Genomic DNA, 14400 nt, shown 5'->3' with positions numbered 1-14400 from the left:
GTCTCCCACAAGCTTGGGGGAGGCTTCTCAAGTTACTTAATGCTTTGCCTGATCATCCTCTTAAGAAAAATGAAATACTTGATATCTTTCCCTAATAATAAACCAGTGTTTGCTTCTGGTCGTCCGTTATCAGACTTTTTGCAAAAAAGCCCTTCAATTTCGGAGAAATTAACCCGCAGTCCGTTTTTAAGTAACTAATTTAAGAAAATGTTTCAGTTTTACAAAAAAGGCCCTGTAATTTGGTATATTCAACCCGCGGTCCAGACGCCGCCGTGACGGCGCGGCGGCGCGATGCAGAACGGGGGTGGTGGATGGAGATTGCAGGGGCCGGATCCGCGCGCGGCAGTGGCTAGGAAAGGCGGATCCGGAGGCGTGCGGCGCGGAGGGGATCGCCGGTGACGAAGAGGAAGGCCGGAGCATGGCTTCCCGGGTGGATCCATGGCGTCCACGGCTCTTGGGCAGAGGGAGATAAGGAGGTGAGGGAGAGAAGAAGGGACAAAGGAGGAGCGGTGCGGCGACCTAGGAGAGCTCGCCGGAGCCGAGCGACGGCGGACGGGCGCGGGCGTCGGGAGACGGGCGCGGGAGATGGAGGGATCCGATGCGGCGGCGTAAATCCTGCTACAGGTGCGAGTCGCTCGTCTTCTAGGACCACTCTCAAGACGACGGTGGCGTCAACGGCTAGGCGCACGACGGCAGCCCTCCCGTTGCTACGGAGCCTGGTGGAGTGCCCTGAGGCCGCAGATGCTGCTGCTACACTCGCACCACCAGCTCAAGGTCAGTCTCCTTCACCTCGTTCTACAGTGCAACTCCCGTCTGGCACCATGATACCTTACTTCTGCCCCTCTGGTTTGGAGAGTGTGTGCTCTCAGCTCTGCTGGGCAGGCCGTGCTCTCTTGCGTGCGAGCAAGGGAGAAGAGCGAGCTTGCTGATTCTTACCTACAGCTCCAACATTTAAGCCTGCAAACCGAATCTTCAGATTTGTCTTCTACAGAATAGGATTTTTTTACAGTTACATACTCATTGAAGTTACATGATGTGCAGTTTATAAATTTGATTACTAGGGGACTTTTACTACATGTCCAGTTATGCTTTCATGATAAAAGGAGCGCGCACCAAACGTTTGTTGAATTGCTGCTTGAAGAAAATGTATGGAGTTTTTATTGCTTGCTTCAAGTCATAAACCACGTAAAATAAATCCTATAAGCTGTTCTTACCATATTATCTTTTGAACCAATTTTGTAAACTTAGTACGATATGATTATTGTTTTTGTAGGGTTTCCTATAGATATATTTGAGCTATTAAAAATGTGATTATATCATTTGTCATCTGAAAACCAGACTCATGTATACATTATGGGACATAATGTCCAGGAAATAATCACCAGGTACAAACATCACTCTTAACCTACATTGTACAACATTGCATAATTTTCTGTTTTTCGTGAGGTACCGTTAGTATTTTTTTATCGCATACATAAATAGAACAAAGGTCACAAGAGCTGATTTTGTGCACCTTGCTGCATCTGCACTGACTTGATTAAGATATTCAAAGTGTGAGCTTTTGAAATTTCCAAAAATAAGTCAGATTGTCATTATTAACCTATGTGCACATGCCAATATTTTCTGACTCTGTGACAATTGTCTTTGAGAATAATTGGATGAACCACCATGTCGCCCTTGCGCCTGGTTCCATGGGAAAGTAATTTACAAACCTTCAGTTGGTCAATACAGCCTACATGTTTTTTTAACAGGCAGCTACAGGTTGACATCTTTTATCTGATTCCATGTTTTCTACCACTGCTTAACTTTATTTGAAAAACTGTTGTTGATATGTAGGCATGATACAATACTAGAGTTGTATGCAGGATATAGTACTAGAGTTGGAATTTCAGGGAATCCAAAAAAGAACTTACTATGCTTCAGCCCATGTTTTCTACCATTGCTTGCTTTTACTTGAAAAACTGTTGTTGTTATGTATGCCAGATACAATACTAGAGCTGGAATTTCAGGGCATCCAAAAAGAATTTACTATGCTTCAGGTAAGAAAGTTAATTTGTTTGACTTTTGTAAGGACTAAATTACGGACGCGGATTTGGTGAACATGGGTGCGCGCGCACCCTTTATGAATAGTAAATTCAAAAAAATGCTAGAAAAAATCAAAAAAATCTGAACTTATTTTTGTAATATACATAGTCAACCGCTATGCTTGCATATGAAGTTTCACGAAGAAATCACATCCGTGGTAATCTGGTCAAAAATGACAAAATCGAACCTAATCGAAGCTATATTAAAAAACACTATTTAATGAATAGTATGGTCGCATTTGTATTTTCTTCACTAAGAATACCATGGGTGTCAATATATCATGAAACTTCACACGTGAGTAGAATGATCGACTAAGTTTCATACCGCAAAATTTCAGATTTTTTTCATTTTTTCTAGTATTTTTTATGAATTTACTATTCACGTGGGTGCACCCGCACCCATGTTCACCTTTGTATTTTCGCTAAATTACTAGCTTAATGCATGGGACTTATTGAGCTGCAGACATGGCATGTGCGTACATAGAGACCTGCTGCGGATACACCTCTTCTTACAGGATAGGCTGTCTAAGAATTATCTTGAGCTTCAATTTCCATAATAAAACGTGTGTTTTTATTTATCATGGTTTCTCCTCCTACATAACCAAAATTTCCAGATGTTGTTTTATCATTTCCTCCGGCGCCATTAAATCTCAGTCTTACCTATGTTGAAATGGTTCCAGCGTGTGCATGATGCACTGCTCCCCTTAGTTTTCGGAGGAACATGGTGCTATTCCTGGTGCTTTTGGTTATGGAAAAACTGACATTAGTCAGGAACTTTCTAAGGTGTTCACCTTACTGCGATCTGTTCTCATCGTAGCATCTCTATACAGTCTACTGAGTTTAAAAATCCATGCAGTACTCTAGTTCTGAAGCTTTGGTTTATGTGGGATGTGGCTGAAAGAGGAAATGAGATGGCCAAGATTCTAATGGATTTCCCCCAATCGACAATGACATTTCTTGACATGATGTGAAGAGTGGAGCTGCTTAAAGTACATGGCGAGCTCACCATGCTCACCTTTCTTCCTACAGATTGGGAGCCGCCGACCATGACCCATGGTGTGTAGATGATACACTGGTGATGCGTTCCAAGGGACGAAGAGGAGCTCATGATTTTCAGGGACGAGGAGGAGCTTGCAAGTTCCAGACTTGGCTTGCCTGACCTGCCGACGCATGAGGAGGACTAGGAGTCTGGTGTTTTCTCTGCAATGAAGAACGGATGTCTTCGGGTGCAACGCACGTGCTCTTTTGCTTTTACAAACTTCAGTTCTAATTTTAGTGTTCGGCTGATAGTAGTCTGTTGGAACAAGTGCAAAGGCAACATCATCTTCCAGCAGAAGATTTCCCCTGCATTGAGCGCTTCAGAGATGCACTAGGTGGGTAAAACATCGACAGTTTAGAGAAAGTCAAGCCATATTTACTACTACTATGTTGTACTAACAAATCTAGCATCAGTTCGAATGATTTAAGGAAAGTAAACAGAGATGTTGATGAGCTTAATTAATTCAAAAAATGTTCTTGATTTTTGTTTCTAGATGAAATATTGGATTCATTGTTGTGGATTTTCCAGAACAAAGCAGGTTCTGGTGGACAAAGAGGTGATAAGAGATGAACTCTTCCGGTAGAAAAGTTGATGGTCCTAATTTATTTATAATTTATTTCTTGATCACTTTAATTTACACAACATCTCTGGCTTTTCGTGTTCTGTGATAATATATTTAATTTGAGTAGTCACAGGCTACGCAAAATGATTATTTATGTTCCTAATTTATCTTCCTCTTTCATGGTGGTAGGGAAACATCGTCGTTAGTTTGCACTAGCTAGGACTTCAAAGAATTTTGTCAATAGCACTTATCAGGATATTTTTTTATTCCTTTCTATTTTTAGACAAGAAAGAAACATAGAGAATCTTAATCCTATACTGTAGCAGTACCTGCAGCAGAGCAAGCTGTTGTCTCAAACTTAACAGAAGATGGAAATGAATGGTTGCTTAGTTGCAGGTTACTCCAAGAACAAGGGCATTATCAAACTAGATGTTGTATATTATCCGTCCATCATCTTGATGCTTGTGTATCCCGCGACAAGTCCAAGCTTAATCAGGATAATCTGATTAGTGCGTCACAAGTCTGCTATTTCTAACTGTACCAATTCTGTACTTATTTTAGCATTTTACATAATGTGTAGATTTTCCTGTATTTCTAATTGTACCAATTATGTACTTATTTTAGCATTTTACATAATGTGTAGATTTCCCCGTATTTCTAATTGTACCAATTATGTACTTATTTTTGCTATATTATTTAGTTCAAAATGACTTTGTAAATCCCAGTTTCACCAGTATTGTAACTGTGTCAAATTGTCCAATTAAACTGATATTTCTCTTTGGACAACTTCAATTCGTAATATCATGATTTTCCTTTTCATAAACCACTTCAACTAGCCTAGCGCTATGTCTATTAGTCCTCCAGTATTTGTTGGAATGTGATAACACATGTTTCTTCAAGTTCTACACACTACCTGTATTAAGTTTCTTATAGAAGTAGTCAAATCTGGATACCAATTTATTGGAACATTATCGCCCTGTTCGGCAGTCATCCAACTCCGTGGAGCGCACGGAGCGACCCTTCGGCCACTCCGAGAAAGTAGGTTGCGGCCCGCCCCGCTCCGGCGCGGAGTTGCGGAGCGGAGAGCTGCCGAACAGAGACTATATTTCTTACAGAAGTAGTCAAACAAGGATATCAATTTATTGGAACCATCAAGGAGGTGACACTCCTGGAGGGTATATATTCTCCCTCTTATGCCTATTTGAAATAAGGTTGTAGGTCTGTACTTTGCCACGCATATTCTAATACTCGACTGTAGCAAGGATGGAGCGGGAAAGTGTGCTGAACCTTCTAATATGGATACTACACTTGTACGATCTACGGGCCACTATTGCTTATCATATGGGTTGTATATGTAGTGGTAATATACCACCTATATTCTTTTAGTATAGTGATGATATGTTATATAACAATCTGGTTGCCGTGACCTAGCTATTCTCTGTAGAGCCAGTGAAAAAAAAAGGTTCAGAGAAATAATAGAATTGACGATTGAATATCCAATGGCTGTGATTTTATATCTATGTGGAAGATTGGCGTAAGATCACGTGTAGAGTATACAAGTGAAAAACATTATTATTTATTTAGACGAGCTATTACCACAGTTTTTTTTGTCGGAGAGAGGGATCCCGAATCTTTATTATCATTATCAGAAACATGACTCTAGACCCTAAAGAAACAAGAAACATACATAACAAGTACTTGGACTTTTACATGAAGGATCTCAAACTGAGATAAAAACATGACCGTGTCCTTGAGTCTGTGTAGATTCCATCTCACTGTTGTCGGGGACGAGCCACTTGGGGCAACGTAGTTGCTACAGCTCTAGGCCATACATAGCCCCGAACAAAAGAAACACTACCTCCATGTTGGCATAGCGCTAGGAAGAAAGAGGCGAATGAACAAATCTGTCGCCACAGAAGGCTGCCCTACAGCCCGAAGAGTCACCGGAGCGATGAAGACCGGCCATCAATCGCCAAAAACCAGTTTCAGCGAGCGGCGTAGCTTCATAATAGATTCTTCTGGTGATAATAAGCTCACATCAGATCATATATAGCATAATTTCAGCTAAAATTAACACCAAAGCTTCTACTGCAAAAAAGATTATGAAATATGGACTATTTGTTGGTAATTTTGAGTCGTCTTGAGCTTAAATATTGGCTTTACAAGAAGACTTTCTTTTTTCATAATAATGGATGAGCAAGAATTTTAGAAACCAATGTTTCATTTTGTTATCTATGTAACGTAATCATCTGTTCGATTCATTTCCCGTGGCAATGCACGGGCATTTTACTAGTCTTTTATAATGGACTAACCGATGCTTTCAAAGATTACCTGGATAGTTGTGCTGGTTCTCTTTTCAGGAAAAGAACACCGGATGAAGCTGAAATCTTATTGAATAATATGTTGACAAATGAAAATAATTGGGCACCTCCTGAGCCAGCTCCTGCTCAAATTAATGATCCTATTCTTAAACCAACTCCGAAGAAGAGAGGTGTTCTATTTCTCAGTCCTGAAGATATGCAAGAGGCAAAGAAATCTATGAAAGAAAAAGGTATTAAAGCTGAAGATGTTAAGAATTTACCTCCTATTGAAGAAATACATGGCCTTAATTTACCGCCTGATGAAGAAATATATGATCTTAATCCTTTATTTATTGAAGAACCTCCAGACCTCGATAACCCGACACAGGTAGTAAAGGTAAATTTTCTCTATAGATATGATAAAGCTGAAATCCCTCCTACTAAAATTGCTAGTCAATGCTTGGATGAATTTGATAATTTTATGTTTAAGCAAGAAGACTTCAATGCTTATCTTGGTAGACAATTAAAACAAGATGCTCATATGATTAAATACTTGGGTGATTATATGGCTAATATTAGAGGTGAACTTAAACTTGTTAAGAAACATGCTTCTATGGTTACCACTCAAGTAGAACAAGTACTTAAAGCTCAAAAATAATTGCTCAATTAGAAGAATAGTAAGAAAAATGATTATGCTGTTAAAGTGGCTACTAGAACTGGTAGAATGACTCGGGAACCTTTGTATCCTGAAGGCCACCCTAAGAGAATTGAGCAAGATTCTCAGAGAAATAAAATTGATACACCTAGTTCTTCTAAAAAGCAGAAAAAAAATGATAGAACTGTGCAAACTTCTAGTGAACCTATTGCTGAACCACCTGATAATCCAAATGATATCTCCATGTCTGATGCTGAAACACAATCTGGTAATGAACATGAACCTAATGAAAATGTTAATGATGATGTTCATATTAATGCTCAATCTAGTAAGTATAATGATGTAGAAATTGAACCTGCTATTGATCTTGATAACCCACAATCAAAGAATCAACGTTATAATAAGAAAGACTTCGTTGCTAGAAAACATGGTAAAGAAAGAGAACCTTGGGATCAGAAACCCATGCCTTTTCCTCCCAAACCATCCAAGAAAAAGGATGATAAGGATTTTGAGCGCTTTGCTGAAATGATTAGACCTATCTTTTTGCATATGCGATTAACTGATATGCTCAAAATGAATCCTTATGCTAAGTACATGAAAGATATTATTACAAATAAAAGAAAGATACCGGCAGCTGAAATTTCCATCATGCTTGCTAATTATATTTTTAAGGGTGGAATACCAAAGAAACTTGGGGGTCCAGGAGTACCTACTATACCATGCTCCATTAAAATAAACTATGTTAAAACTGTTTTATGTGATCTAGGAGCCGGTGTTAGTGTTATGCCTCTCTCTTTATATCGTAGACTTGATTTGAATAAGTTGACACCTACTGAAATATCTTTGCAAATGGCTGATAAATCAACTGCTATACCTGTCGGTATTTGTGAGGATGTGCTTGTTGTAGTTGCAAACGTTACTATTTTAACGGACTTTGTTATTCTTGATATTCCCGTGGACGATAGTATGTCTATTATTCTTGGAAGACCTTTTCTTAATACTGCAGGGGCTATTATTAATTGCAACAAAGGCAATGTCACTTTTCATGTTAATGGTAATGAGCATACGGTACACTTTCTGAGGAAACAACCTCAAGTTCATAGTATCAATTCTATCGGAAAAATTCCATCGATTATATTTGGAGGTTTTGAATTTCCTCTTCCTACTGTTAATAAGAAATATGATATACTTATTATTGGGGATGTGCATATCCCTGTTGAGGTAACTTAGTGTTATTCAAAATTTCTCCGGTTTCATGTTAATCGGAATGGGTTTGTTAACAAGACTTGATCAACCTTGTTAGTGGATTTCTTTTGACGAGCATGAGATGGATGAAACTAGAAGCACAACCTTCTGTACCCTCTCTGTACTTTCTGTTATTTAGTTGAAATAAAATAAAAATAAATAATTTTCTGTCTGTTATTTGATTATCCGTGCAATATAAAAATACCTAAAAAATAAAAGTTCTCCAAATGCCCTAAAAATTAAATATGTTTTTTATAGAATATTTGAGGATTTATGGAACAAAGAACACACCAGGGGGGCCAACCACCTTTCCACGAGGGTGGAGGGCGCGCCCCCTGCCTCGTGGGCCCATGGTGGCCCTCCTCCACTTATTCTTCCAGCCACACACTTCATCTTCCTCCCCCAAACATGAAAAACCAACTCAAACCCGAGTCCAAGGTCGTTTTGTTGCCATTTTCGATCTCCTTGCTCAAAGCACCTCTCACAAAACTGCTTGGGGAGATTGTTCCTTGGTATGTGACTCCTCCATTGGTCCAATTAGTTTTTGTTCTAGTGCTTTATTCATTGCAAATTTGTGTTGCTTAGGTGACCCTATTCTTGAGCTTGCATGTCAAATTTATATGGTCAAAAGTAGTTTTGATGCATGATATAGGCCCTAGGCACTTGTAGGAGTAGTTGCGATCAATATTATTGAGTTTGGTTTACTTTTATTTTGAAGTTACTAAAAATTTCAGAATTTTTCATAAAATGATGAGGAGATTATTGAGGGGCTCATCGAGCCAAAGCTCGAAGGAAAAGGCACCGAAGCCTAAGTATAATTTGCCGCGCACCGCGGAGGTTCGAGCGTGTGAATGGCCTTCTGAGGATTTCTTGAGAGCAGCCGGGATTCATGAAGATTTTCATGAGTTGGCTCATAATGCAAGCCTCACCGCTTTCCTCCACGACCAATGCGATCGGTATCTCTTACTCACAAATATCTTTGTGCAAAACTTTCATTTCCATTCTAGGAACTCGCCACCTACGCTGCAGTTTCATTTATATGATGAGCATAAGGAGATGTCACTTTATGATTTTTGTCGGATTTGTTTAGTCCCTTTTGGAGGCAAGACAGAAGAACCACATCATGATGATGTGGAGGGATTTATTAATACTATCACTGTAGGGGAAACTAGGAAGGTTTCCGATGCACGAATCACTAGCATACATTTTTCCTGTCTTACGCTACTTTGCATTATTTGCTAGTCGTTGCTTAATTGGTCGCGGAAACTCTAGAAACCTTAGTATTCCTGATACTATTATTTTTCTCCAAGGTTTATACAGTGATAACACTTTTAGTATGGGCGGCATTATTGCTAGACAGTTAAGTATGAACCGTACTAAGGGTCCCATCTTTGGAGGCGTCTATGCCACACGCCTAGCTGCACATTTTAACATACCTATTAGGCATGCTGAGAAGGAGGAAAAAGTGTTGCCTTGTGTTTATTTAGATTATAAAAGTATGGTGGCACATGGTTTAATTTTTAAGAATAGGGCAGGAGAGCTTAAATATCAATTGTTCTTTAATAAACATCATCCTGAGACTATTACCTTGCCTGCTCCTGCTTTGTTTGATTTGACTGTAGGCAAGTACCTTGTTACGTTGACGGCTATCCACGCCTACCGGAACCCTGCACCAGCCGAGGAGCCAGAACCGGAACCACAATTTGATCCTTCACGACAATCTAACTATCAGTGGGATCCGGAGATGATTGCCAACCAGTGGCAATCAGAGTCTTCTTCTTCCTCATCACAGTACAACCCCAACAACTATTATTATGGATATCAACCAGGCCAGTCGTGGCCATAGAACAACTTAGGCCAAAAGCCTAAGCTTGGGAGAGTACGTATTTCTCACCGACATTACATTTATGTTCACACACACTCATTGTCAGATGTCGGTGCTCATACTTTTTCATTGTATCATCCATGCTAGTTTATTTTCTTTTATGCTTTCTTCTTGTGTGTTTGATGAACCTTAAGAAAAAAACCAAAAAAAATAGTTGTAGCTTTTAATTAATTTACTTTCCATGTTGTAGTAGTAATTAAAAATAAAACCCAAAAATATTTCATGTTCTTCTTTTGCTTGTTGGGAGCTTTCCCGTGTAAATAGTTTTATTTATTTTCTTTTCTTTGGGGGTCAGTAGGAGAAGACCTTTATTAAATTGTTGAAGTGGCTCTTATATGCATTATTGTTTATCTGACAAAAGAGCCCATATTGCCTTGTCTTCTCCTGTTTATTGAATGCTCGCAGATTCCAGCTTAGTCCAATGCACGTGCACTCTTATTATTATTCACATCGTTCGGTCGTGCAAGTGAAAGGCAATTATGATGATATATGATGGACTGACTGAGATGAGAAAAGCTGGTATGAACTCGACCTCTTTTGTTTTTGTAAATATGATGAGTTCATCGTTCTTGATTCAGCTTGTTATGAATAAACATGTTTGCAATGACAATTAGAGATCATAGTTGCTGATGCCATGCTTGACTAGCTACGAGTTATAATGGTTTACCTTGCGTGCCAACATGCTATTAAAATGGTTATGATGTGGTATGATAGGGTGGTATCCTCCTCTGAATGATTTAAGTGACTTGACTTGGCACATGTTCACGCATGTAGTTGAAACAAATCAACATAGCCTTCACGATATTTATGTTCATGGTGGATTATATCCTACTCATTCTTGCATCCAATGTTTATTAATTTTAATGCATGTACATGGCTGTTGTCGCTCTCTAGTTGGTCGCTTCCCAGTCTTTTGCTAGCCTTCACCTGTACTAAGCGGGAATACTACTTGTGCATCCAAACTCCTTAAACCCCAAAGTTATTCCACATGAGTCCACTATACCTTCCTATATGCGGTATCTACCTGATGTTCCAAGTAAATGTGTATGTGCCAAACTCTAAACCTTCAAATAAATATCCTGTTTTGTATGCTCGAATAGCTCATATATCAACTAGGGTTGTCTGTATCTTCCATGTTAGGCGGGTTATTCTCAAGAGGAGTGGACTCCACTCCTCACTCACGAGATAAAGGGCTGGTCACCGGGATGCCCAGTCCCATGCTTTATGCAAACTAAATCAAAATAATTGAAAACAAAACTCCCCCTGGGACCTGATGTATGTTGGAGGCACTCATTGTTTCGAGAAAGCCATGGATTGATGTTTGTTGGTGGAGGGGGAGTATAAACTTTACCATTCTGTTTGGGAACCGCCTATAATGTGTGTAGCATGGAAGATATCGCCATCTCTCGGTTGTTATGTTGACAATGAAAGTATACCGCTCAAAATGTTATTCACCTCTATTTCAAAACCGAGCTCTGGCACCTTTACAAATCCCTGCTTCCCTCTGTGAAGGGCCTATCTATTTACTTTTATGTTGAGTCATCACCCTCTTATTAAAAAGCACTAGCTGGAGAGCGCAGCTGTCATTTGCATTCATTACTGTTAGTTTATATTGGGTGTGACTATGATTGGTTCTCTTTTACCATGAATTACAATGTCTAGTCAGTCCTTGATCTTTAAAGGTGCTCTGCATTTATGTTTTGCGGTCTCAGAAAGGGCTAGCGAGATACCATCTTGTTATATCATATTATGATTGTTTCGAGAAAGTGTTGTCATCCGAGATTTATTATTATGGCTTGCTAGTTGATTATGCTATTGATATGGGTAATCATGAGACCTGAGAATAATTGCAAATGTGGTTAGTTATAATCTTTGCTGAAAACTTGAATGCTAGCTTGACATATTTACAACAACAAGAGCAAACCGAGTTTGTAAAAGTTTTTCTTTATTTCTTTCAGTTTGTCAACTGAATTGCTTGAGGACAATCAAGGGTTTAATCTTGGGGGAGTTGATACGTCTCCAACGTATCTACTTTTCCAAACACTTTTTCCCTTGTTTTGGACTCTAACTTGTATGATTTGAATGGAACTAACCCGGACTGACGCTGTTTTCAGCAGAATTGCCATGATGTTGTTTTATGTGCAGAAAACAAAAGTTCTCGGAATGACCTGAAACTCCACGGGATATCTTACAATAAATAATAAAAAATCCTCGCCAAAGATGAAGACCAGGGGGCCCACACCCTTCTCACGAGGGTGGGGGGCGCGCCCCCCTACCTCGTGGGCCCCCTGGAGACCCCCCGACTCCAACTCCAACTCTATATAACTGCTTTCGGGGAGAAAAAATAGGAGAGAAGAAATCATCGCGTTTTACGATACGGAGCCGCCGCCAAGCCCTAAAACCTCTAGGGAGGGCTGATCTGGAGTCCGTTCAGGGCTCCGGAGAGGGGATTCGTCACCGTCGTCATCATCAACCATCCTCCATCATCAATTTCATGATGCTCACCGCCGTGTGTGAGTAATTCCATCGTAGGCTTGCTGGACGGTGATGGGTTGGATGAGATTCACAATGTAATCGAGTTAGTTTTGTTAGGGTTTGATCCCTAGTATCCACTATGTTCTGAGATTGATGTTGCTATGACTTTGCTATGCTTAATCCTTGTCACTAGGGCCCGAGTGCCATGATTTCAGATCTGAACCTATTATGTTTTCATCAATATATGAGAGTTCTAGATCCTATCTTGCAAGTCTATAGTCACCTATTATGTGTTATGATCCGTTAACCCTAAAGTGACAATAATTAGGATACTTACCGGTGATGACCGTAGTTTGAGGAGTTAATGTATTCACTATGTGTTAATGCTTTGTTCCAGTTCTCTATTAAAAGGAGGCCTTAATATCTCTTAGTTTCCGTAAGTACCCTGCTACCACGGGAGGGTAGGACAAAAGATGTCATGCAAGTTCTTTTCCATAAGCACGTATGACTATATTTGGAATACATGCCTACATTACATTGACGAATTGGCGCTACTTATGTGTCACCCTATGTTATGACTGTTACATGATGAACCACATCCGCCATAATTATCCATCATTGATCCAATGCCTACGAGCTTTCCATATACTGGTTTACGCTTATTTACTTTCCTGTTGCTATTGTTATAATCACTACAAAATACCAAAAACATTACTTTGCTTTCATTACTCTTTTGTTACTGTTACCATCACTATCATATTACTTTGCTACTAAACACTTTGCTGTAGATACTAACTTTCCAGGTGTGGTTGAATTGACAACTCAGCTGAGAATATTCTTTGGCTCCCCTTGTGTCGAATCAATAAATTTGGGTTGAATACTCTACCCTCGAAAGCTGTTGCGATCCCCTATACTTGTGTGTTATCAGTGGCTTTGCCACAAATACAATGTCAACTACATGATCATGCAAAGCAATATGACAATGATGGAGCATGTCATAATAAACGGAATGATGGAAAGTTGCATGGCAATATATCTCGGAATGGCTATGGAAATGTCATAATATGTAGGTATGGTGGCTGTTTTGAGGAAGATATAAGGAGGCTTATGTGTGATAGAGCGTATCGTATCACGGGGTTTGGATGCACCGGCGAAGTTTGCACCAACTCTCGAGGTGAGAAAGGGCAATTCACGACACCGTAGAAGCTAGCAAATTGCGGAAAGGTAAGAGTGCGTATGATCCATGGACTCACATTAGTCATAAAGAAATCATATACTTATTGTTATCCCTCGAAGCAAAGTACTACTACGCATGCCCCTAGAGGGATAAATTGGTAGGAAAAGACCATCGCCCGTCCCCGACCACCACTCATAAGGAAAGCACTCAAAGAACACCCCATGCTTCAAATTTGTCACACAACGTTTACCATACGTGCATGCTACAGGACTTGCCAACTTTAACACAAGTATTTCTCAATTTCACAATTGCCCAACTAGCATGACTCTAACATTACCACCTTTATATATCTCAAAACATCTATCAAGTATCATAGTATTCAATGCACTCTATATGCAAGTTTTTATCATACACATCATGAATGCCTATAATATTAGGACTAATTTTATAGCCAAAACAAATTACCATGCTATTATAAAATACTCTCAAAATAATATAAGTGAAGCATCAGAGATCAATAATTCCTACAAAATAAAACCACCACCGTGCTCTAAAAAAATATAAGTGAAGCACTAGAGCAAAATTATCCAACTCAAAAGATATAAGTGAAGCACATAGAGTATTCTAATAAATTCCGATTCATGTGTGTATCTCCCAAAAGGTGTGTACAACAAGGATGATTGTGGTAAACTAAAAAGCAAAGACTCAAATCGTACAAGACTCTCCAAGAAAAACACATATCATGTGGTGAATAAAAATATAGCCTCAAGTAAAGTTACCGATAGACGAAGATGAAAGAGGGGATGCCTTCCGGGGCATCCCCAAGCTTAGGCTTTTGGTTGTCCTTTAATTTTACCTTGGGGTGGTGTCGATGTCAAAACCGGCAGATCTCGGGTAGGGGGTCCCGAACTGTGCGTCTAGGATCGATGGTAACAGGAGGCAGGGGACACGATGTTTACCCAGGTTCGGGCCCTCTGG

General features: G+C 39.7%; 1 long non-coding RNA gene across 1 annotated transcript; it reads left to right on the top strand.

Annotated features, from left to right (window-relative positions):
* Positions 1-247: 247 nt before the first annotated feature.
* LOC123084795 (uncharacterized) lies at positions 248-4202 on the top strand. Its single transcript, XR_006439411.1, has 2 exons — positions 248-3457; positions 4082-4202. It is a non-coding gene; the product is annotated as an uncharacterized lncRNA (long non-coding RNA).
* The last annotated feature ends 10198 nt before the right edge of the window (positions 4203-14400 follow it).

The sequence above is a fragment of the Triticum aestivum genome, chromosome 4A (genome assembly GCF_018294505.1).
Source record: "Triticum aestivum cultivar Chinese Spring chromosome 4A, IWGSC CS RefSeq v2.1, whole genome shotgun sequence".
Classification (NCBI taxonomy): Eukaryota; Viridiplantae; Streptophyta; class Magnoliopsida; order Poales; family Poaceae; genus Triticum; species Triticum aestivum.
The sequence above is the reverse complement of the archived record's forward strand: the minus strand, read 5'-3'. Positions and strand labels throughout refer to the sequence as shown.